Here is a 25857-nt window from a genome sequence, read left to right as displayed (position 1 = left end):
CCCTGCACCCCTTGGTGGACAAAGTCATAGAGAGACTCATAAACACCCAGCTGACTGGCTACATTGAAGCGAACTCCATCATGGACCACTCCCAGGCTAGGTTTGGCAGCAAGCACAGCACCAAGAACGCACACCTTGCCTCCAAAAAATGACTATGCATGCCACTTGTCTAGGGTCACATTGCGGACCACATCCTACCACACTTCTATGCAGCCTTAAACACCATCTCACACCGCACCCCAGATGACAGACACAACAAGGGGATATGAGGAAAAGCCCTCTCCTGGATCCACTCCTTCCTCCCCGCAATAACGCAAAGGATCATCCCCCCCATCTCCAAAATCACAGGCACTAACTGCGGAGTACAACATGGAGCGTCACTAAGACACACGTTTATCCATATGCACCTGTCCCCACTCACTGCCATTGCTAGACAGCACGGGGTAAGCATTTTATCCCACACAGATGACACACAGCTCCTCCTCCCCCTCACGAAGAACGCAGAAGACACAAAAGCCAGCTCCCAGGAATGAATGTCGGAACTAACATATTGGATGATAAACCTCTCCATAAAGCTCTAATGCGAGAAGACTGACCTCCTCATCCTTGGTCCATCCACATCCGCATGGGACAACCTCTGGTGGTTGTCTGCCCTCACTGACAGAACACGCACGGAAGTTCCTCAGCATCCCAAATCCTCCATGATCCTGCCCTGCCAGATCAACTCCATTGCCTGTACCAGCTACAGCTGCCTACTGATCTAACCCAATCCATCACAATGGATAACCCCATGATGCATTACAATTGTCAACAACGCACTCATCACCAGCAGACTGGACTACTGCAACAAACTCAACGGCGGGATCTACTACACACCACTACACAAGCTCTAAAACAGCCTGAAAGCTGCAGACAGACCCGTCTTCAGAAACCCACGTCACAAACACAAGAGGGAATACATACAAAACATCTAATGGCTCACCGACAAGGAGAAAGTAATCCTAAAACTACTCACACACACCTACAATTCACCACACATCATCAGGCACAAAGACATCCACGAGAGAGTCAACCTCAACATCCACAAGAGGAACTCCTGCTCCAACAACCTTGCCCTTGCAGATTCGACCTGGATCATCAAATCACAAGCCTGAGGAAGAGCTTTCACCTACGTTGCAAGCAAAGCCATGGACGTGATGAAAGTCAACATCAAACAATCTCCCAGCCAGCATGCTTACAAGCGGAAAGACAAGACATGGCTATTCGGCTGAGACGGAGCTACACCCCCACTCCCCACCAGCGACTTGTGAGCCTCATGTGTGAGTAGGGCACATCATGGCCACCCTTATTGTCGGGTTGATCTGCGCACATACTCATCATCTACAGGCTACCCCAGGTGAGTAGTGTCCTTACAATTCACATATTTTATTGAATAAATGTTAGTGAAATCAGCAATTGAGTGGGGAGGAGTCATGTTACATGCCATATTGTATGTCAACTGTCTTGGAACCTAAAAGGTAGTCTGGGTATACCCCCTGAGGAAGTGTTGGCTATGGAACAACAATTCCCATTCCGTTGGGTGCAGGGGGATATACAGTACCTGGGTCTCCAACTGGCTCCAACTCTTGCCCGTACAGTGAAGCTCAACTATTCAACACTGTTGGATGAGACGATTAAGGCGCTGGACGCCTGGTCAAAACTGCGCCTCGCATGGTTTGGACGCATAGCGTGAGTCAAAATGTCGATTCTTCCACGCATCCTCTATGTATTTCAATTTATACCCATGGTGCCCCCGCACCATGCACTCATACAATTGCAAGCCCTCATTAATAAGTCTGTCGGGGAGGGCAAGCCACCACACCTTTCACTTGCACAGCTTACACACCCGAAAATGCTAGGTGGCATGGGATTGCCCCTTGTTGGTGGCTACTACCAAGCCACATGCCTTCGCTATATAGTGGAATGGAATAGGCCACTATCGGAGGAGCACTGAAACTTTAAGTAACAGTCTGTGGTGGGCAAAAACATCTGGAGAGAACTGTGGCTACCCCGTAAGCACTGGGCCTGGGGTTTGTACTTTTCGCCGGTTACGGCGCCCGCACTCAAGGTTTGGGACAGGGTGGCAGTATGGAAGGGCTGGACCTCTTTCCCCTCACCAATGAACTCCAGCGTGGATAACCCGGACTTCCCCCCGGGTCAGGACTCTGCGATATTCCAACGCTGGCGAGAACAGGGCTGCAAGCGCACAGGGTCTCTCTTTGATCTAGCAGGGCTGGTGCCATTTCCGCGCATCCTACAGGATAATGATTTGCACGCTGCTGATGTGTATTCATACCGCCAAATAACACACTGGCTCACGGTGCCCAGGGGCATAACACAGGCCCACGCAGCCCCCGCGGTGTGGGGAGGCCCCAAGCTCCCAGGGGCACCCTCAGCACAGCACTCTGGCTGCAGAGCTCCTGATTGAGCCCGTAGGGCTCCCCCCCCAAGTGCCGTGCAGGGAGGCCCCCTCAAGGTTCGTTAGGCGCCTAGAGATCCCCTTGGGGATGATTCGTGCGCCATATAAATAAAAATAATAATAATAATAATAATGCCAGTGACAGGGCCTACTAACTATGCATGAATGTCGAGGTTGTTTACGTCATATGAGAAGTGGTTAGTGCGTAAGGAGGACAAACGTCCCCTCATATCTGAGCTGTACAACATGCTTTTGACGAGTCCGAGTGGTCGGTGCACAAAAGCGCAGGTTTTGTGGGAAATGGAGCTGGGGAGGCCGCTCTCCTCCAAGGAATGAGAACGCATCCTGTATCGCGCACACCACACTACGCACAGTGTAGCGGGGCGGAAAGCTCCTTTAAGGTTCGCTCTCATTGGTGTTGCACACCTGCGCGACTATATGGTTTGGATAAAAGCAAGCCAGATGCTGAATGACTGGTACCCTTGTGCACTTACTTTGGCATTGCCCGAAAATGTAAAGATATTGGGGTGAGTTTTTAGATAACTTAGATACAGCGTTCGACATTGCAATGCCCGGCGCCCTGGAGTACACTTTCCTTGGCCTCTCACACCCTAAGGCTTTCCCACTAACATCCCTCAGGGGTAGGCAGATAGCCAGAGCGTTGCTGGCGGACAGGCAGGTTGTCCTAGCACAGTGGGGTACAGTGGCAGTTCCAGAGCTCCTGTCCTGGTTACAACATTCAAGGGACCTATTAGCTATGGATCGTCTGTCTATGGGTGCGGAGGGAAGGGTGAGAGATTTCGCAACTCTGTGGGTCCCCTTTGTGATCTCATTGTCCCGAGATATGAGGGAAGTCACATGCCCCAAGTACTTGCAGGTCTTAAGCCTTCTACCGATGGAGCAATCATCCGCATTCGCTCCCCCAGTGGAGTGACGAGAGGGCTTACTTCCACGCATATTGTGGATGCTTACTATCATCTATGGAGGCTGTAACTGGTGCAGAAGGTGGGATGGTGGGAGGGGTAGGCAGCAAGGTGTGTTTGACAAATATTTCTTCCTTTCAATAAAAAGATTTACCCATAAAATGTAGTCTGTCTTCATTGTACAAACCTATTTTCACATTGTATTATTGTGCTGTGATCAGATTTTTGGCCTGACTGTCCATCATTGTATGAAAAATGGCTGGGCGTGATTTTTTATCTCAAACACGATGATTTTCCTACCGCGCTTTTGAAAGAACATCGCTGGACACACTCTACAATACTGTATCAGCATCAGAACATTAGTGGCCTCTTAGCGTGAAGAAACTCATCACATTCAATTAAACCGGCCGCATACACATTACAGTAAGCCTAAAGACACTTAGGGGCAAATTTACAAGCCCCTTACGTCAGATTTGCGAAGCCGTTGCGTCACTTTTGTGATGCAGCGGCGGCGCAAAGCCAGCGCCAAGCTTAGGGCTATTTGCAACAAGACGCATCTAGGGAGATGCCTGCTGATTAGCAGAGATGCGCCAGAGATGCGCCAGAAGTAGTAAATCTGCCCCTTTGCATGCAGATTATTATCGCATTTACTAAAACGGGCCGCATACACATTACAGTAAGCCTAAAGACACTTAGCGTGCAGATTATGATCGCATTTAATAAAACTGCCTGCATACACATTACAGTAAGCCTAAGGACACTTAGCGTGCAGATTATGATTGCATTTACTAAAACTGGCCGCAAACATATTACAGTAAGCATAAGGACACTTAGCATGCAGATTTTGATTGCATTTACTAAAACTGGCCGCATACACGTGGCAGTAAGCCTAAGGACACTTAGCGTGCAGATTATTATCGCATTTACTAAAACGGGCCGCATACATATTACAGTATGAGCCTGAGTACATTAGCGGCCTCTTAGCGTGCAGATTTTTGTCGCTTTCCATAAAACCTGCCGCTAACACACAGGAAGTGATGTAAGCATGCTTCTTGTCTCCCAGGGTGTGGCATTCACTTTCAGTTTCTCTTTTGAGCATCTTGATGGTGATTTTGCTGAGTGAAGAAGGTGTCTGGTGGATTGTGGTTTTAGAGAGTGAATTTGGGAATGTTGCTGTGTTGCTGTGTCCTATCTAAAGTGTCTTTTGAATTGTTTTTTATACTTTTATTAGTTTTTACTGTTTACTGTCCTCAGTCTTGTTGTGGGTTATTTTAGTTTTGTGTCATTAGAGGGTTTTCTTTTATTAGGCTTGGGTGAGAACTGGGGTGCGTGGAGACGCCGGCTGTGGGAAGGTCAGGGCGGATGTCGGAGGGGGCATTGGGGGGTTCCTTTGGCTGGTGCGTTGTTACCTGTCTCTGATGTTGGAGAGGGATGGACCTATCCTCCAGGGCTACAATGTTGCAGTGCGGAAGGTGCGGTGGGAGCGTGTGAGTGTGCAGATGCTCCACTGCTTCAAAGTCGACCGGACCGTGCGCCAGTGGAAGCACTGCTGGCAGGACATGCTGGCGCGGGAGGCCGACCTGCTGGATTACCCAGGAGTCATGCCTGGCATCCGTGGTGGTAAGTACTTATCCCCTTTTTGTCCATGACTAATGTTACATACATATATAAGTGACTTGTGTAACAAGAATGTATGACGTCTTTATGCTGTGTCAAGACCGTGACACTGTAACAATGTGGTTAATACAATGCTACTTGCAAAAAATACTTGCGCATGATGGTCTTGATTTTGGATTTGTATGACTTACTCTTCCCACTACAGTGTGTGCAACAGTAGGGAAGGTGTTGGAATAGTCAATCCTAATATCCATTATTGATGAGCGCCATGCAGTGCAAGTTGTAGTGACGATTGGCGTTTTAATGACCATGTAGATTAAGTTTGCCACTGTAAATACCATATTTAAATGGAGATCCCCGGTGTTAACCATCCCAAAATACACATACTTATTGTGAGCATCCACTCAGCATGAAGGGTTGCAGGATGCGTGGCGGTGTTTGCATGTTGAAGTATATCAAGGGGGATGTCTGTTGAAGAGCATTGTTCAGAGTTGATGCTTGCAGATGATGAGCAACGTTGCCTGTCAGAGGTGGCGCGGAAGGTAGTCACAGGCTATGTCTGCAAAGTAGGAAAAGGAGCAGACTCACGATCTGGGATCTCTGGTGCGGGGGAACACGGCATAGGCTAGCTGGTCTGATCGTCGTGTCCTTTGATGTGTGCGGAAAGTGAGTTGGACGTTAAGGTATGTTGGCCCAGTGTTGTGGATGGCTGTGTAAGCCTGGGTGAACATCTTGAAGGTGACTCTAGCTTTGATGTGGAGACAGTGGAGTGTGCGCAGGTGGTGGGAGGTGTGACAGTGTCCTGGCAGTGTGAGGATCAGCCCTGCAGTTGCATTTGAGATGTCCTGCAGCTTGCGGATGTGGTTTATGTAAATTACGGCATGGACTGTGGTGCCATAGTAGGGTGAGCTGTCACACAGGGCATGAGTGACTGTCTATGTTTGAGTGGGAGACATTTGATGGTCTGACATAGGAGGCAGAGTGTGTGGAAGCATGATGATGAGACCAGATAGATCTTGCGATTATTTTGGACATCGGAGTCCATGATGGATTCCAGGGTGCGTGCCTTGTCCGTGGTGGGGTGTGGGTTCCCTATGCCGTGGGAGGACCCTGTGTAATTCCATGCGTGGAGGTTTTGGAGCATGATGGGTACTTATGTTTTGTTGTTGTTTCCTTGTATGCAGCTGTTTGACATCCATTTAGCAAGGTCTTCCATGGCATCTCAATACTTGTGTTTGGCGGAGTTGTGTTAGTTGGATGTGTCGAGGAGGACTTGTCAGTTGTATGATACAATGTTGAGTCCATAGCTGATCATGATTGTGGCATGCGGAGCCATGTAGATGTTGAGGAGTGTAGGGCTGAGTGATGATCCCTGGTGGACTCCACAGGTGCTTGTTGTAGGCTCAAAGACAAAAGGGGGGAGTCTGACCCACAGCGTATGTCCGTTGAGGAAGGAGCAGATCCAGTTGAGGGCCTTGTCTTGGATCCCTGCGTTGTGGAGTCTGCATATTGGTGTGCTTTGAGAGACAATGGTGAATGCCGTAGCGATAGGTCAAGGATGATGAGTGCAACATTTTTTTCGCTGTCCGTGTGTAGAAAGTGCCTTGAGATTGCGTAACACAACTCATATGTGCAGGTCTGCCAGCAGTGATGTTTTGGCTGGGCAACCTCTGCTTCCACAGGTCGTGTGTGAATGCCATTCAAAGTAGACCCAGTCATGTGGCCAACATGAAGTCAACACCACAGGGATGTAGCATTGTCTGTCACTGTAATAATTTACATTGTGAATATGCCACGTTTGTTAAAGTTTGCTAACGACACATATTTACATTTGTCCTCTCACAGATGGACGTCAACCTATCACCCAGGGGGACATTGACCTATTCCGGGACCCACAAGCCACTGGTGAGTAGTGACAACAAATATTGGCAGGTTGCGGGGTCATGAGTGTCTGTGCCAAATGCAACACGTTGTTGATTAGCAGTATGGGTGTGTATCGCATATCAATTGCCTACGATGTGCTGAGGTATTCTGCATTTCAGATTTGTGTAAAAAATTGTAGTTTGAAGGGTACAATGCATCTAATTTAGAGTTGTGACTTTGTCCATCAACAGTCAGTGATACACATGTCAATTTATGTGCTTATTTAGGAGCAACAAATGCTGCCAACTAGGCATTTACACCGCAGTAGTGTTGGCAATAGGCCACTTGCATTTTATCCCATGTTCATTTGTGCAGCCTAGTCAAGAAGGCACACTTACATGCTGTGTACATCGTACAAGGGGCGTGCAGTGGGTGTTGCATTGTGCACAAGGTGGCAGTGCATTTATGTCCGTCCAAGGTCAGACATGTTGGCACAGTGATTTCTAAGGTATGCTGCATAGCAGATAACCAGAAGTGGCAGTGTGTAGCTCAGAGCCAAAATTGTCAATGGCATGTTACACAAACACATTTAATAGATGTGTACGTTAATTGAAATTGAATCTTTGTGCAGTGCAATGGTGTTGTCAGGCTGTGTCCATGGGGACATTCCAAGCTGGACTCAGGATCATGTGTACCAACTCAGCTGACATAATTGGTGACATTACTCAACACACATTTCATATGCATGCATTAGTTATGCATCATTTGATGTCACATAGATTTGACAATCCTGCCTGCACCAACAATATCTGTGAGTACGCATTAGCCATAACAATTACACAACCCTCATGACCCCAGGGTGCAATTACAATGTGTAATCCATTGTAACAGTTTGCGTAGTTGATGCATGCGTGCTCATCTCTACTATGGAGTGAGATTAGTGGTTACAAGACATGCATGGGTGGCAGTTGTGGTTCAATGATGTCTCCCCCTCACAGTGGATAACTATCACCAATTGCATAGTAATGGTGGAGTGAGTAAGTGCCTAAGTCAGCATTCATACACCAAACATGTTTCCATGTTTGCGGCATGATGCAGCATGATTGAAAGTGTGAGTAGGGCAGTCCCAGTCATGTTATTGTGCATGTAGTGTGAGATTACAATAGGTTGATATTCACACCTGCACACATACACCAGTGTACGCTTGTGCAAGTGTGCCTGCCTTGGCACTGACTTGATGTACTGCACACAGTTCCTGGGGACACACATGGCTGCACATGTGCATTGTACTTTTGATGCAGCTGTCTGTCACAGGATAGGAGAGGGTGGTGCTTTGCACGTAGGGGTTATGCCTCCCGACTCAAGTCAATTTTACATGTCATCCACAGCCCGCTTGTCCAATGGTGCCATGTTTGTAGCGTGTCATTAGCTTTTAGTAGTGTCAGTGCATGTCTCATGCAATGCACTGTCATGTCAGTCTTCGCAGCATGTAGCGATTGAATCTGGCTTAGACATTGGGTTTAACAGGTCAGTCTTTAACTTAACAGAGTGAAACGGGTGTGTTGCCTCCAATGTTGTTTTAAACTTGTAATACAGATATCATGTTGGACGTTTACATAGTGTAGGGGACATAAAAATTACTTTGAGTTTATTTTTTCAGACAACATGACACCTGAGGAGCAATACCAATTCCAGGTTGCCAAGAATCGGTACCTCCATGTCAAGAAAGTCCACAAGGGTTATCGTCTCATGGCAAGGAGGTATCGGGACGAGAAGAAGGCTGGGACCTGGAAGTCGCTGCCGGAATGTGATCTGACAGGCAGCAAGACCATCCCCTCGACCTCAGGTGCCAGTGTGGGCTCCCACGCGGTCAATCCCCCTGCTGGCACACCCGCACAGGAGCCAGTCCAACCTGCACCAGCACCAGCACCTGCACAAACTGATCCTGTCCTTGCCCAACTCACGCAGATGGTTACACAGAACAATGCCATTCTTAAGGACATACGGAGAGAAATGTTATAGCTCAACCGGCACATCCATGAGATCCGCACTCACCTGGGACTGCAGTAAAGACTCCCCATGTTTTCACCCATCCCCCTCTTCTCCCCTCTCACAATGTCCCTATTTTTGTGTTATGTGGTGTTAGTTCATTGTTGTCTGTATTAGTTAGAATAGTTTTAGTATAGGCTTAGTTAGTTGTAGATTTATACTTTTTTACTTCTTGAATGTGATAGGATTTGTGGATAGGTTTCATTTAGCTTTGGGTGGGGGGTTGATGTCTTTATTCATTTTGTGTGTTTGTAAATAGTTAGGGTAGATAGTTTTTGTTAGGATCAATATTTGTAGTTAGTTTAGGTTTAGAGTTAGGGTAATAGATTAGTATTAGTGTAGGGTTTTTTGAATTTTAATCTTGTGAAATAAATCTTGTTATATTTGATTTCTGCTTGCACTAATATCATGGCTGATGCAGGGTAGTGGGGCTTGCTCCATTGTATGCAACTCATACCATCACAGGAGTAATCATTGTATGTGTAACTATGGTCCTGACCTGTTAGTCAGCAGGATGGATTGAGTCCAGATACCTTAGATGTGAGCACAATGACTTTGCATGTCTGATAGATTTGCAAATATGGTTTACGGCCTACTCTGGTGACAGTGTATTGTGACCTCCAACATCTTAAGTGTGATGCACAGAGTTGTACTGCACATTGGTGCATAATTTACAACTCAACATAGGGACATTGCATTGTGCGTATATCAAAGTTACACATGTAGCGTGAAAAACATGCATATCAGCTGGTCCAGGGTCGGAGTCCATCTCCATTGCACAGACCTTTGCACACTTGATGCGTGGTGCCAGTGCATCAGATAGCTTTGCCTTACATGTTTCTGGGCATGGCCAATCAATCTCCATTCCATGCATGCTGTTGGACATTTGTGTGTCCATTGTTAACGTCACATGGCACAACAGTGTTAGTTAGTCACATGAGTTATATGAGACTGAGTCATGACTTTGGAATAGAGGTCATTCACAGGTGTCTTTTTGGATTTGCACTGTTCGGTATACTGACTTAACTTCGAGTTTCTTGCTTTTGTGACACCCTTAATCAGTTGAGTTATGCTTTTGCACCTGATGATGTTTGGTTGCAGGCACACAGTTCTGCTGCACACAAGTGGTGCCATGCTGCATTGCTCCCTGTACCAACAGTGTCATAGCCACTCATCCCAGCTGTAACTTTAGCATTGGCTCATAGTGATGACAGCCTTGTAAGCTTGCCACTGATTCAGACTATATGCTAAGTGCAGTTCAACTGACATCCGTGGGCACATTGGCCAATATGTGGGCACTTCATGCGAGGGCTCTAAGGTTTGTGTGGCATTGTTTGTGCACAGGTAGGAGCTGACTGACTCTTTGCACTTTGGCTTCAGTAACTATTGTAGACTCAACTTCAGTGTGGCCTACTTTGTAGTTCCATGTATGTATGTTAGACCTGTGCCCTTGTGTCTCATCAGCAATGTGAATCTGTTGGGAACACCTAGAGATGTGACATGCAATGTGCTACATCACAATAATCTTTGACCAACACGTCCTGTGTATGGCGATATGCCAGGAGATTATGCTTTGCTTTCCTTCTTGGTGACACTACTTGTGTCCTGCAACAGACTTGTACATGTTGTCACACATGCATATGGTATATTGCTAGATTGTGCTATCTGATCAATCTGATCAATGTGGGCAGTGCAATTTGGCCCGTGTAATCTCGTATGACCCCCTGTGCCCCTTCTTCACTGTCTGCCTTCAGTTTTTTCATCTGTACCTTCGTCACAAGTGTAATTTAGTTTGACCCACTGTTCCCCCTTATGCCTGGTTTAGTTGTATAGCTCATTTACCTTTTTTACTCTGTATTTGGACACGTGTTTTTCCACCCGTCTCCGCTCTCCCTCCCCGCCGCAGTATCCCCTGCTGACCCGCACAGCAACACGCCCATTCGTACCACCCACACGACTGGCTGTTCCTCCCACCTCCCGTTCCTCTGGCATACGTCCACGCCTGGACCACACAAAGTGCAGGAACATCCTGGGCCCGCAAACGCAACTACACACGTTGCCGCTACGATGCCAGCACCCTCAATGCCCTCAACATATGACGATCACACACCTGCTTCCTGCCCGGACCAAAACGCACACAAGGACCCTTCTCCTGCCGGAACAGCATTGTCACCAGCATCAGATCATCAAATCCACCCACTGGGTAGGAACCCAACTACCTCAGATGCATTAGTACAGAAAGAACGGGTTTAGTATTTGAAGAAAGAAATGGCGCTCAGCTAGTTAACGTAAATGTGTCTCCAGTTGCAACAAATTGGTATGGTGCTAAACTGGGAATGGGAAACCCTATAACGCCTTAATTTGCGCAGGGAAGACCCTACCACATGATAAAGATCAACTAAACCCGTGCACACATACAATATTACAATAGGAAAAGTAAATGCAAAAAAACAGAATTGAGCCAAATCCAACGAAGATGTCTAGTCTTCTTTAATAGGTTGTGAACAAGGGAGCCAGACTAGAAATCTTAGTTGGATTTGGCTCAATTCTGTATTTTTGCATTTACTTTGCCAATTGTAATATTGTATGTGTGCACGGGTTTTGTTGATCTTTACCTCAGATATATTGTCCTCAACACCCGCCACGGACGCCAACCTGCAAGTGAACTCTGGGACCTACTCGACTCACCCTCCCAGACATGGCCTTCATGACAGTGACCTGGATGTACCCCTCCTTGGAACACTACCTCGCCATAGCCATCCTGTGCGGCTACAAGATGAACCACAGGGACCACACCAATGGAGTAGGAGTAGGAATTGCCATCGTCAACAGGAACACTCTCAGAGTCTCGATCAACACCAACGACATCCTCAGCAACTCCGAACCCCTGCACTTCCAGATCCACACCGATCCCAACACCACCCTCAGAGTAACCCTCATCTACAGAGCCTCCAGACCCCAAACACAGTTCAGCGACTCAATCGCTGACTTGTCAGTACACACGCCCTCACATCCACAGACTACATCCTTCACGTTGACCTGAACTTCCACCTCGTGTACATTAACGGCACCAGCTCCACCACCCTGATCGACAACCTGGCCAACCTCGGACTCAGACAACTCGTCACAACACCCACCCACTCTGCCAGCCACACGCTTGACCACATATTCTCTGCAAGCTCCCATGTCTACTCCAACCACACAACCAACCTCCACTGGAACAACCATCGATGCATCAACTTCGCCTTCCATAAAGACACCACGCACCACCAAACCCAACAGATCTACCGGCGCTGCTGGAGCAAAGTCACAGAAGCCCAGCTAGCCACCAGCCTCGCCCGGAGCACACCCACTGACTCCACCGCCCAGAACCTCGGACAAAGGGTCGGCGACTGCGCCAACACCCTCGCCCAGATTAAGACACACTCCAACAGACACACCAGCAAGTAAGCCAGCTGGTTCAATGCAGGCCACCAGGCCTCAATGCAGACCTGCCATGAGCCACTGAGGAAATGGCACTGTGAACAGACACTGGACAGCTACGCAAGCCACAAAGGCGCCACCCCCAGAAACCATCACCTCATCAGATCCTCAATAGGGCCTCCTTCAAAGACCGCATAGCCAACAACGCACACAACAACAAAGTGCTCTTCAACATAGTGAAGGAACTCTCCAACACCAGCTCCAACACCAACAACATTCCACCTTTGCACGACTTGTGCAACTCCCTTGACACTTTCGTCCATCGCAAGAGTGCAGACATCCACGACAGCTACAATGTCACAACTGCCACAAATAGCACTGAGACCTCCATCCCCACGGACACCATCCACACCAACCCCCTGCTCTCATGGACCAACATAAACGACACAGACACAATCAAAATCATGTACAACTTCCACTCCGGATCAACGTCAGACACATGCCCACACCACATCTGCTACAAAGCCAGCACCACCATTGCACCACACATCCAAAAAAGCATCAACATCTCCTTCGAAAATTCAACTTTCACGTAGAAATGGAAGCACGCCGAGATCAACCCCTTACTCCACAAACACAAGACTGACCCCAAGGACCTCATGAACTTATGTCCCATCTCCCTGCTACCATTACTGTGAAAAGTCATTACGAAGATCGTCAACAGACAACTGACCCACTACCTCTATGGAAACAGCATCCGGGATCCGTCCCATTCACGCTTCTGTGGCAACTCCTGCAGCAAAACTGCTCTCATCTCCGCCACCAATGACATAATGCCCCGGATGGACAACAGCGAAACAACAGCACTTATCGTCCAGGACCTGTAATTCGCCTTCAACACTATTGCACACTACGCACACAACGCACACGCATACACGACACCGAGATCAGAGACAAGGCTCGTGACTGGGCCACCTCCTTCCTCTCTGGCAAAACCCAGACCATCCGCCTCCACCCTTCCTGCTCCGAATCCACATTAATAATCAGCGGCTTACCCCAGGGCTCATCCCTCACCCAACATTGTTCAACTGAAATCATTCAGTCTGCGACTCTGCGTCCAATGCATGGCATCAATCATTGTCTGTTCCATCTTATTTTCAGTTAATGGCCAGTCTCTCTCGGCTCTGAAAGGAGGATAGCTATAGTAGTCATCAGATTCATGCTCCACTTCTTTTTGCAGGACTAGGAAAGTTTGAATTTGTTCTTGTAGTATTTTACCATCATCCAATCATCATTCATGAGGGCAATGGATTTGGGCGGGAGATTCAGTATGATGGAGCGGAGGAGCTGGATTCGGAGGACTGTACTGTCAAATTACAGACACCTGAAAATTGTATATTAAATAAGAAGAGTAGAAGACGGTGGTAATGGATTTGTTGTGATTCACAAGTTTGTAACCGGAACGAGAGACACACAAATAAAGGTGAAAAAAGGGAGGAAGACAGTAAGTGCAAGCCTAATTGTCAGGGAAGTATAGCTCGTCCTCAAACTCTGGGGGGTTAGCCAGTAGTAGGTAATCATCATCATGTGACACACACAGTACTTCCGTCACCTGAGCCGCTGTCCTCACCTTCCTCCATTGCTTCATGTATTGTGTAATTCGGTGGTATGAAGTGCTGATTCATTTTGATCATTGTTAACCTCTCCACGTTTTTGGGCGAGAGACTGGTCCTTCTCAATGTTACAATGGAACCAGCAGCACTGAAAACACGTTCGGAAGAGACACTTGCGACAGGGCAAGCCAGATAGCTTATCGCCAGCCTGCTGAGCTGTGGCCATTCAGACCTTTTCCTCTACCAATACTGCAATGGGTTTTGATCAATGTACACCTCTGTTGGGTCGTCCTGATAGGCCTGGACCATCCGCTCAATGTTCAGGGTTGCTGCTGGTAAGCTTTCGTGCTCTCCTCTCTGTGCATCAGCACTGTGCTTATTAATGCCTAACTTTACATACCAATCGTGTAATGATTGTACTCGACCTAATGAGCCAGTTATTGTTTCTGTGGCCGATAGTGATGGTGAGTGTTGTGATCCAAACACACTGCCCTCAGCCAACGAAGTTGCACTTGATCCTGCATGGCCTGCTGCAGTACTTCTTGTGGGTTGATCTTGCGGGCTTTTAATTAGCAGCCGCTCGTTTTCCAACTTACTGGCTGCTTCAGCTATACAAGTTTTGTAGCGGGCAACATCAATCTCGGAAAAAGCAAAGAATGTCTTCAGTCCAAATTTTGCACGTGGATCCAGAATTGTGGCACAAATGTAATGTTCTTGTGACAAAATTTTATTTTGTATCCTTACATTTTCAGCTAAGCGCCGGGATAAGCTCTCCACCAAGTCATGGGCTTGCCTTTTGTCCTCTACACCTTTGTATGATTCAGACACATTATTCAGCTGATGCTCTAGCATTTGCAATAATGGGATAGCTTGGCCCATTGTACAGTCCTCCTTGCTGACTTCACGTGTGAAGACCTCAAAAGGACAAAGCATCTCAGTCAGGCATTTAATTAGGCTCCATTGCTCCATATCAAGGTTCATGCCTTTAACAGTAGCATCCCCTCTTCTTTTCCAGATATATTCATGGAGTGACCTGTACTGCTCATACAGACGATCAAGCATGTAATACGTTGAGTTCCAATGTGTTGCCACCTCCTGGATGAGTGCCTTGACTGGCATCCTATGTTCACGTTGGATGATCCTCAGCTGCTTCCGAGCTTTAAAAGAATGGCCGAAATGAGTGCATATCATTCGGCAGATGGGCAGTAAATTGCTGACTATGAGTTCTTTTTTCAGAAAGTCTTAAACTATAATGTTTATGCAGTGCGCCAAACACAGAACCCTGAAATAGGAACCAAGTTTCATGGCCTTAAGTACATTACTGCCATTGTCTGTGGCAACAAAACCAATACCAAGCCCTCTTGGCCGCAGCCATTCCAAAACCTTGCTGCGAAACTCGTGTAAAATGTTTTCAGCCGTTTGAGATTTCTCCATGACGAACATGGCTACAGTTGCATGTTTCTGAGTACCTTCAAAAATCGCAGCTGTGTCAACAGCACCTCGTGCAGATAGCTTATCTCTAACCCCCCAAAAGAGATCCAGTGTGCAGTGATGCACATGTAATCTGTGGCTTGGCAACTGGTCCATATGTCTGTTGTCAGGTGGATATTGTGAACAGCACTCTGCTGCAAAGCTTGTCCAACCAATTCCAGCACATCATGATGTAGTGCCGGAACAGCAATTCTTGGGAAATAGGACCGTCTGGGAACCTTCCATTTAGGGCAGATGGCAGACACAAATTCAAGGAAACCCACCCCTTCCACAAATGAAAAAGGAAGAAGGTCCAGCGCTAACATTTTAGCCAGCTTTGCATTGTACAACCGTGCCGTTGGGTGGTTGCGTTGGAACTGCCCCTCCAACCTAAACATGCTCTCAATGGTAGGCTGGATTACTTTCCTTTGTGGTGCTGTTTTCATTAACCCACTAAGGCTCAACAACACAGATTGTCTCATTGCGGTACTCGGTCGCCTTGGTGTCTCAGCCTGACTCAGAGTATGGCTCTTACTGCGGTGCCACTCTGATGTTACTGAGGAGGATGTGGGCTTTACCACTGCACTACTGGGGACAGGGCTGGAAATGCCTCCCTCTTCTTCACCTTCCACCGCAATAATATCGCTCCCTGATTCTTCCTGACCAACTTCAATGGGTTGAGTTTTTCTACTTTCTTTTAACTGAAGTAGGTGATCCTCCCACACGATAGTGTGGTGTATTCTGAGATGACTTGCTTGTCCTCCGGTACCATAGTTTGTACCAAGCTTACCACGCCGAAAACCTTGCCGACAAATTGAGCATATAGCAACATTCTCCTCCTTGGCGCTAACAGAAAAGAAGTCCCAAACTGGGGAGGAGAAGTTTCTGGCACTGCTGGATGTGCCACTTTCAATACCAGATGAACTGGAGAGTGTGCTTGAAATGTGACCCTGTGCACCTAGGCTGTGACTTTTACTACCACTACCTACTGAGATGGTTGAGCTGGATGTAGGTCCCTGCCGTGCCTTGGAAAATATGGCAGCTGGAGGTAGTGGTGGTGTAACCTGTGCTGATGATATCCGTGCTACATCCCGCTCAGTAGCAGCCTTTCTGGATAGGGTGAAAATGTTGGTCTCCAATCCCTTTGGGGCGGGAGTAATGTGCGTGATGACTAGCTCGTCTTCATCAACATCATCACCCCCCTCTTCTACATCTACCTCCATAACTCTAAGTTTTTCTGGGACCTTCCTTTTCAGAAGCATTGTCTTGTGGCGTATGTCACTCTCAGACTGAGCTGGTGGGAGCCAAGTGGCATCACGATCATCAGAAGCGGGGCTTGAAGAAGAAGATGATGGACTAAGCCTCCTTTTCCTTGCTGGTGGTCTGGAAGACAATAGATCTTCTGAAACAGTGGTTTGACTTTGCTCTACTTTGTCTGCAGGAAGCTCGATTTCCTGAAATGCCCCTAAGTCAGGAGCAACAACTACTATGGTGGGCTGTTGCGGCCGCTGCTGTTCTTGTTGCGGCCACTGCTGTTCTTGTTGCGGCTGCTGCTGTTCTTGTTGCGGCTGCTGCTGTTCTTGTTGCGGCTGCACACTTATCTGCTGAGTTTGCGCCTGCGTTGAACTTGACTGTGTACTACTTTGCGGTAATGACATTTCTTCAACATCGCTGCTCGTTAGTAGACTGGCTACCTCTGCGACACTGAAGCCCTTGGGCCTAGGTTGGTGGGGTTGGACCGCTGTGCTGCTCCCATCTTGGTTACCGGACAACGCTGCTGCAGGCGTAACTTTTTTGGTGCCAAAAAAAACATTGGCCGGCACACCACCAGTCGTGGTTAATGGCACTTCCTTTTTCTGTTCCTTCTTCTCACCGGCAACTTTCTTGCTACTGGACCTGGTACCTTTCTTTGGGGCCATCTTCTTCAAATGTCAGGCAGGATGCAGATTCACAACAAGTTCTGGTCACACGTGGAAGTGATGCGCAGCAGGACTTCTATCTGGCTGGCAGTACAACGGGTAGCCGGGTGATGCTGATGACACCTCCTCCTCTGTCTTTTGTGCACCTAAAAGCAAATAAGCCAGGAGAAGAACATCAGTCAAATGTTGCATTTGTTGTTGTGGTTCAGTTACTTAGTACTGTACTAGTGCAAACAAAAGATATAGTCTAGCCATTTATGACTTTTTTTTTAACAAGGGCTATGTTATACTACTGTGTACAGTCACACACTACACTCTCAGGAAGGATAGGAAAGTTAATAATAACCACCAAAATAAAAATGTAATGGAAGTGGGGTGGACCCTATTTGCCATTAATTTATTTGAGCATCTCAGCATCCATGGAGCTGCTGCTGGCAAAGGGGGTGGATGGATGGAAGCAGTAAGCCAAATAGCCAATAGGAAAACCATGCAGGCCTATGGCAAAAGCAGGACACTAATAACTCCCAGTCCAAACACAATAAAAGGCCACCAGAAACATGGACACTCACAAATCACAAACAAGCAGGGGGCCTGGGAAACACCAGGAGCTGACAAAAGGCCTATAAAAGCCAGGTAAAGGATGCATGCTAAAGCACACTGTTCTGCCTTTTTAATGCAACAAAATGGAAATACGAACATTCACAGGCCCAAAAAAGGTCTGCAGGGTGCATGCATTGCACACCAACACACCAGACACATACAACAAAAGCATGTCTTTAAGACAACCAACATCAGAAAGGCCACCCCAAAATAACACACTTCCCCAACGCAATCCAATGCCATCCATGCCCTAAATGATGTCTAAATTCAACAGACCACACAGAAAACACTTGATTAATAAAGCTGTGGCTAACTGCTCTGATCCTAGTGGATGAAATCAGGCCTGTTGGAAGACAAGGCCAGGCAAGCTTGCAGGCCTAGGCTTCAAAATGGCCATCAGCCACATGGCCAGGCCCAACAACATCAGAAAGCCCACCCCCAAAAACACACTTCCCCAACTCACTCCAATGCCATCCATGCCCTAAATGATGTCTAAATGCAACAGACCACACAGAAAACACTTGATTAATAAAGCTGTGGCTACCTGCTCTGATCCTAGTGGATGAAAAAGCAGGCCTGTTGGCAGACAAGGCCAGGCAAGCTTGCAGGCCTAGGCTTCAGAATGGCCACCAGCCACATGGCCAGGCCCAACAACATCAGAAAGCCCACCCCAAAAAAACACACTTCCCCAACTCAATCTAATGCCATCCATGCCATAAATGATTTCTAAATTCAACAGACCACACAGAAAACACTTGATTAATAAAGCTGTGGCTACCTGCTCTGATCCTAGTGGATGAAAGCAGGCCTGTTGGCAGACAAGGCCAGGCAAGCTTGCAGGCCTAGGCTTCAAAATGGCCACTAGCCACATGGCCAGGCCCAACAACATCAGAAAGCCCACCCCAAAAAAACACACTTCCCCAACTCAATCCAATGCCATCCATGCCCTAAATGATGTCTAAATTCAACAGACCACTCAGAAAACACTTGATTAATAAAGCTGTGGCTATCTGCTCTGATCCTAGTGGATGAAAAAGCAGGCCTGTTGGCTGACAAGGCCAGGCAAGCTTGCAGGCCTAGGCTTCAAAATGGCCACCAGCCACATGGCCAGGCCCAACAACATCAGAAAGCCCACCCCCCAAAAAACACACTTCCCCAACTCAATCTAATGCCATCCATGCCATAAATGATGTCTAAATTCAACAGACCACATAGAAAACACTTGATTAATAAAGCTGTGGCTACCTGCTCTGATCCTAGTGGATGAAAGCAGGCCTGTTGGCAGACAAAGCCAGGCAAGCTTGCAGGCCTAGGCTTCAAAATGGCCACCAGCCACATGGCCAGGCCCAACAATATCAGAAAGCCCACCCCAAAAAAACACACTTCCCCAACTCAATCCAATGCCATCCATGCCCTAAATGATGTCCAAATTCAACAGACCACACAGAAAACACTTGATTAATAAAGCTGTGGCTACCTGCTCTGATCCTAGTGGATGAAAGCATGCCTGTTGGCAGACAAGGCCAGGCAAGCTTGCAGGCCTAGGCTTCAAAATGGCCACATGGCCAGGCCCAACAACATCAGAAAGCCCACCCCAAAAAAACACACTTCCCCAACTCAATCCAATGCCATCCATGCCCTAAATGATGTCTGAATTCAACAGACCACACAGAAAACACTTGATTAATAAAGCTGTGGCTACCTGCTCTGATCCTAGTGGATGAAATCAGGGCTGTTGGCAGACAAGGCCAGGCAAGCTTGCAGGCCTAGGCTTCAAAATGGCCACCAGCCACATGGCCAGGCCGAACAACATCAGAAAGTCCACCCCAAAAAAACACACTTCCCCAACTCAATCCAATGTCATCCATGCCCTAAATGATGCTTGAAAATGAAATACATTCAAAAAACACCAAAGGAACAGTTGCTTCATCATGCACACACCCATGAGGCCATGCCCATGACTAGCTCGGGCCTACTACTGACTACTACTACCCACAACATTTTAAAAAAAAGGAATGATGATAGCTACCAAAAATAAATTGTAGTTACAACAACTGCAATGCCCACAATCAAACAGACACAACAACCACTTACTTGTAAAATATCCAAATCAAAAAATCCTCAAATCCAATTGCAATGATGTAGCAGACAAAAAGAGTGATCTTTCCAGCTCAAAATCCAAAGGCAGAATGAGCAGGAGATGGACAAAGCACTGGGAGGAGCCTGCTGGACAGGAACAGGAAGTTGGAGATTCTGTGTCACTTCCTTCCTCTCCCCACCTTTTTAAAAAAGGACTCCTTGCACAAAAAAGGACAGCCAAATGTCAATCTGAGAGTTGTTTTCATCCAAAATCATCATTTGCAGAAGGTTTCATGCTGCTAGAGCTGATATTCTTCTCCAAATTGAAAACTTTACATGTTCGAGTTTTTGAGCTTCACATTACTTCCGCCGGATGTCGATGGCGTGTCGAAAATGACTTGATCGCGTTCTCTCGCTCCCTGTCGCGTTGGATTTGACGTGTTCGGGGTCTCTTTCTCCTTTTCGCATTCGATTAGACGTGCCCGCGTCCTCACTCTCTCGCTCGTGGTGGAGAATGACGTGTTCGAGATCTCAATCTTCTCATACTCGCGCGGTGCATGATCGCGAGAAGAATGACGTGATCGCGCGACAAATTACATGATCGCGCGACAAGTGACAATAATGCGATCGCGAACTGTTGCGAGACAGCGTAAAATGGCTACCAACAATCCAATATCTCGTGGAGAATGCGACCGTGTCAGGAAAACTTGTCAGCGAACGCGGGGATGCAGGTAAGGCGATCGCGCACACGCTAGAATGTATTTTTTTACAGCGTGAGCAAGAAACAAATTATCGCTAAGGTGCGGAGTGCGGAAATTTTGACATTTTCGCTCTTTCCGCGGAACGCGAAAATGGCAAATTGTAGCAATTTCCGCGAACGGAACGGAATTTTGGCACAGGCCTAGTTGTTATTCCCCTTATTACATGGTTCTTCATCTTAAAGGTAGTAGAGGAGAAATGTCATGGTAACGAGCCAAGGATCCTATGCTTGGACACTTGTACATCATAGTGAGGGGAGAGGGACTAGGTTGGTGCTATTGGTAGATTTCAAGATCTAGCTTTCTCAGACCTAAAGAGTTTTTGAATTTGCAAGAGGAAATAGTACATGCCAGGCGTTGACGTGGGGAGGGGGATGGTGGTGGGTAGTATGGACAGGGATATGTGTGAATGCAGGTAAGTGGACTTTGGATGACTGAATGGATTTCATGGTGCGTCCTGCATCGCATTTTGCAATGGAGGACACACGACTAAATCCATATTTTTGTTGTGACATTGCATGTGTTGTCGGTATGCAGAGTCAATCGTTAATTTCTAATCTTGCTATACGCAGTACTGCATAGAATGTACAGGCAAGGAGGCATTTTTGTAGAACATGCATGAGGTTGTCACAATGTCCCCCTTGTCTCATCACCACACATATCCAAATCCTCTTCACAAGGCCGCATCTCCCATGTGCCAAAATGAGTATGCAGTGTGAATGTGACTGTTCACGTGCATGAGTAAGCATTCTCAGCACACCTGCAACATTGCACATGTGTCTGCTCGTGTGCAAGGTTGTGTGTGGCCCTCCAAGTCACCCTTGATGGCCACGCACATCCTTGCACACGAGTCAGACACATGTGCTATTTTGCAGGTGTGCTGGTCTTGTTGTTAGCATGCTTACTCGTGCATGTGATCAGTCACATTCACACTGCATACTCATTTTGGCACATGGGAGTTGCGGCCTTGTGAAGATGATTTGGCTATGGGTCGTGGTGGTGCAAGGGGTGCATTTTGGCAGCATGCTGCGTCTCTATGTGATGTGGCATTTTGCTATGTGATGTAGCACTTCTTTTGTGGTCTGATGTTGTACCGGGACTGTGTTCTTCTGACTTTTCAGTGCACATTTCAATGTCAGTGTGTCCGGCAAAGTGTGTCTAGCAATGTTTATGTTAGATCAGTTGATGTGTGTCCATGCCACCATGCACATGGCTATCTGGGACCTGAACCACAGTAATTGTGGGTATGCAATGCTATTTATTGTACATGTGTGCCATTGTGCCCCTCCACCCCCGTCCACCCACTTCATAGTTTGTACTCACCCTGTGGTTGTGTCTGGTCACATTCAGCAGTGTCCCGACTCGCCACTCCAACCACCGTTTCCTCGGTGATGACTTGCGCCATCATTTCCTCCTGCTCATCCAGCTCCAGCAGGGGCCCAGGACTACCACCTCCAGTCGCCCTTGCTGCCTTCTGGTTGGCTGCTATCTTCTCTTTGGTGTTCTTCTTGCTGTCATTCCAGCGCTTCTTTACCTCCTCCACTGTCCTCCTCTTGCTCTCTCCCACAGCATTGACCTTGGCTGTGATGTTCTCCCAGATTTCTTTTTTCCTGGACAATGGCACTATCCGCTTGATGAACAACTCCTGCTGATGTTCAGCCACCGGGCCATACAGGACCTGATTTTCTTGGTGGCTGAACCTGGGGTTCCTCCTCCTCTTGCCCTTACCCTGGCTCTCTCTCTGCTCCTACTGGCTGGCTGGGGTTTTGCTGTTGGCTTCGCACTTGTCCCAGCTTCCTCCATGTCTCTGCTCTCGTCTGTGTTCTCCATTTTGTTTTTCTTTTTTTTTTGCCCTGCTTGGGGGCCTTTTATAGTGCATTTTCCCGCTTGCAGAATGCAAAATGCAGGGCTGTTGGCAATTGTAGGGCCGATTTTGGCGATAAATGGCCCATCAAGACTTTTCTCGCTTTAGCGTGTGTTTCTTTATCGCCAGTGCTAAGATTTTATCGCCATCCATTGGCGCCGGAACTGCTAGCTATCGCCGAGTAGCGGCGCGTTGCTTGTACGTCACTACTGCGGCGATAAAAACAGGACTTCGCCGGCGAAAAAAATATGCGCGATAACAGCGCTTTGCGATAATTATCGCAATTTGTTGATGATATGCCCCTTGATCTGGACAAATATTAGACGACACCAGAGAGTATGTGTTTAATTGGCAAAGCCAGTATAAAGGGAATATTCTGGGAGAGTGTGGAAATAGACAACGTGCAAGGGCTCTTTATCTATGTCTTTCATTGACAGGAAACCAATCGCTTTTTACAAAAGTACCATTGATAAAATTGTCCCTCCACTAGCAAGGAAACTCTACTTTCAATCTGGGTACATCTGGCATTTGGGTAGATCTTCACATCCACAGTGAAGAATCCAGTGCCACTATGGTTGAGGGACTGTATTCCTAGTTTTATGCCCTGAGGGCAGCACTTTCTGCAATTCAAAAATATATTTTTAACCCTTCCTAAAAATACTTGGGGAATTTTTAACTTTCCCCAAAATATTCCAGGACTGGAGTTAGGATGGTAAATTAGCCTCCTGGAATATTTGGGGGAGAGTTGCTGTTTTCCCAAATATTGTAGGACTGGAGTTCAAATAGTAAATTTGACCTTCAAGAGTCCTCCACTCCCACTGCTATCCTGAGGGTGCAGTTCAGGGGACCTGGCTAGAAGGAACTTAACCCAACAGATTCAGTACGCCCTCAAGGCTGACCCTAAACCATCAGAGTACATTACATCTAATCCTGTTGCTGTCACCACCAATAGCATCAGCACTACCACCTGTCTTGTCTGCTGATACCAGGCCTCATGGCGCCTGCCACACGGTGCAGGGATTAACTCCGAACCGGAGGCCGCAGAGAGAAGGGGGCCCTGCTAGGGGCCCCCAAAGACGCTTTCCGATAGGTTTTCCATGTCACAAAGCCTGACATGGAAAGCCTGTTGGAAACCGACATCGTAATCCCGACAGCAGAAACGCCATCCATAGGGATTACGGCGAGGCCTCCGACTGGCTGACGGGGTTCATTGACTTCGTCGGAATCCAGGCGGAATGACCTGCCGGTTTCACTTTTGACCGCCTGCATTGTAATGCGGCAGTCGAAAGTGAAACCCACAGTATGACTCGGAAAGCCTCCGTTCTGTGGTCAGAGGCTTTCCGAGTCTCATCACAATGATGCCCTTGGTGTATATTTTATTTGGGTAGGTAATGTGAGGCATATGCACAGGCAGGAAAACAGCATAAAGTATTGTTAAATACGCTTTGTCATAGATAACTAAAGTTACATCAATACTGAACCTAGTTCACTCGTATTTACCTTCTATTCTATTGTGCATTGCATTGTTGTTCATCCTCCACTTCCAGATAGAGTCCAAGATATGGTCCCAGGGTTTGTTGAGGATCACAGGTGTAGAGGATAAACTGACATGTTTCTAACGGAATTACAATCTAAACATCGCAGATGGAGTATTTAGTGTATACAGCTGTCAATCAGTAAGTAAAATGTGGCAGAGGCAATGGCCGGATGACGGTCTTTTGTCCATGAAACTGCTACACTCCAAGGGACATATTAACAAGGGCCGGCGATAAATATCGCAAAGCGCGCTTAGCGCTTGCATATTTATCGCCGGCTATCTCTGGAATTTATCGCCCGGTTTGCACGTTATTAACAACGCGCATCGCCGAGGCGATAAAAATTCCAGAGATAGTTGGGATATCGCCGGTTTCCATGGTGGAAAACGGCGATATCCTAGATGAGAGGGCCTGTGGTCTTAGCCACAAAATCCACCCCCCATGTTAAGAATGCCTTAGTCAGGAATTTAACAGACGTTAAATTCCTGCGTTGAGGCATACTTAACGCGATTTTAAAAATCGCTACCCTCCCTTGTTAATATCGCGAAGCTGCCTTCGCGATATTTTCCCAAGGGAGTCTTGTCAGGCACGCCTCCTTTGCATCTCATTAGCGATGCGATCGGAGACGTACTGCAAACGGGCGCTAAGTCAGCAAGACACGCAATAGCGTGTCTTTGCTGATAAGGCGATGAAATTATCGCCGCTTTTCGCCCGAAAACGGACGCAAAAGCGGCGATAATTTCATATCGCCGCCTTGTTAATATGCCCCCAAATACGGTGGCCGGACCTCCATGGCGAGAAAGGGTTGAACAGTCGGACTTTGATGGCTCGTCTGCATCCGCAAAACATTAAAGCAGTTACTGAGTCTGATTTAAACGTTTTATTATTGAAAATAGATTAAAGAAAAGGAAGCTCAGAGTTTTACATCCTAATTCAAAATTCAAAATATCACGCAGGTCCATAGCTTGAGCATCACCACTGCGAAGTGCAGAGCAGGCTCTAGGACGGTGTGACCGGGTGCTAACTTCAGATAGCGCCGAGTTTGCAGTTTATTTTGGTTTTAAAAGCCGCTGCTGCCGGATAAAAAGGTCAAGATAACTCCGGTGATTAATGTTCTTAGTGGAGATCAGCGTTAAAATTATCGCCGCTTTAGCGGCAGAAAACTGCCGCTAAAGCCGCGATAATGGTCTTGATAATATGCCGCAGAGAATTCCAATAGAAGCCGATGTTGACACTAGCTCATGGGCTTCTAGGCGAATTCTCAAGGGCGTATTGCCCATTATCGCCGCTTTAGCGTCAGTTTTCTGCCGCTAAACTGGTGATCATTTTTTAACGCCGTTTCTTGATAATATGCCCCATATGCATCTGAAAAAGCGTGGTTATGGAGATTTGAGAGGCACTGTTAAAAGGTCAGGTTAGGTAATCTTTGGTGGAGGTAGTCACCACCCCCACTACGGATGGGGGGGCTCCAACATACATAGGGGCATATTATCAAGGACGGCGTTAACATTATCGCCAGTTTAGCGACAGAAAACTGCCGCTAAAGCGTCGATAATGGGCTTGATAATATGGCCTGGAGAATTCCCATAGAAGCCCATGTTCACATCAGAACATGGGCTTCTATGGGAATTCCATAGAGCATATTATCAGGCCCATTATCGCCGGTTTAGCGGCAGAATTTTTTTT

The sequence above is a fragment of the Triturus cristatus genome, chromosome 4_1 (genome assembly GCF_964204655.1).
Source record: "Triturus cristatus chromosome 4_1, aTriCri1.1, whole genome shotgun sequence".
Taxonomy (NCBI): Eukaryota; Metazoa; Chordata; class Amphibia; order Caudata; family Salamandridae; genus Triturus; species Triturus cristatus.
This window is presented reverse-complemented; position numbering follows the sequence as displayed.